We start from the raw sequence: 536 nt of genomic DNA, 5'->3' as shown, positions 1-536 counted from the left end.
TATTCACCACACTTCTGGGAACAGCATTACTATACTTTGCACATTAAAGAACATGTTTGCCCCCCTGCACCCCACACCCTCTGTTAGTTAGATATACACTGGGAACTGCTCTTTACATGTTATCATTTTTTTTGCCAATAACCACTGTTGCTGTCACTCTGAATTCCATTGCCAACTCATGCTAATTGTGTGCACAGTACGTCTGTCCCTATAAACTGGGATTGCATTATAGTGAGAGAAAGGGTACATTTCCCAATCCCCACTATAGTGAGATCTGCATAAAAATGTAGAAATTCACAACAGCAAATCCTCTATTACATTTGCTGTTGTAAATTTCTGCATTTTGGCATTTGTTTTTCTGATTCTACCAAACGGTAGTTTCACACTAATGTAAATCGCACAATGTGCAATCAGAAAAATGATAGTAAACCTTAGATATATATATATATATATATATATATATATATATATATATATATATATATATATATATATACATACGCACATGTATATATATATATATATATATATATATA

This window comes from Protopterus annectens, chromosome 7.part0 (genome assembly GCF_019279795.1).
Source record: "Protopterus annectens isolate FY-2018-M chromosome 7.part0, PAN1.0, whole genome shotgun sequence".
Classification (NCBI taxonomy): Eukaryota; Metazoa; Chordata; order Ceratodontiformes; family Protopteridae; genus Protopterus; species Protopterus annectens.
The sequence above is the reverse complement of the archived record's forward strand: the minus strand, read 5'-3'. Positions refer to the sequence as shown.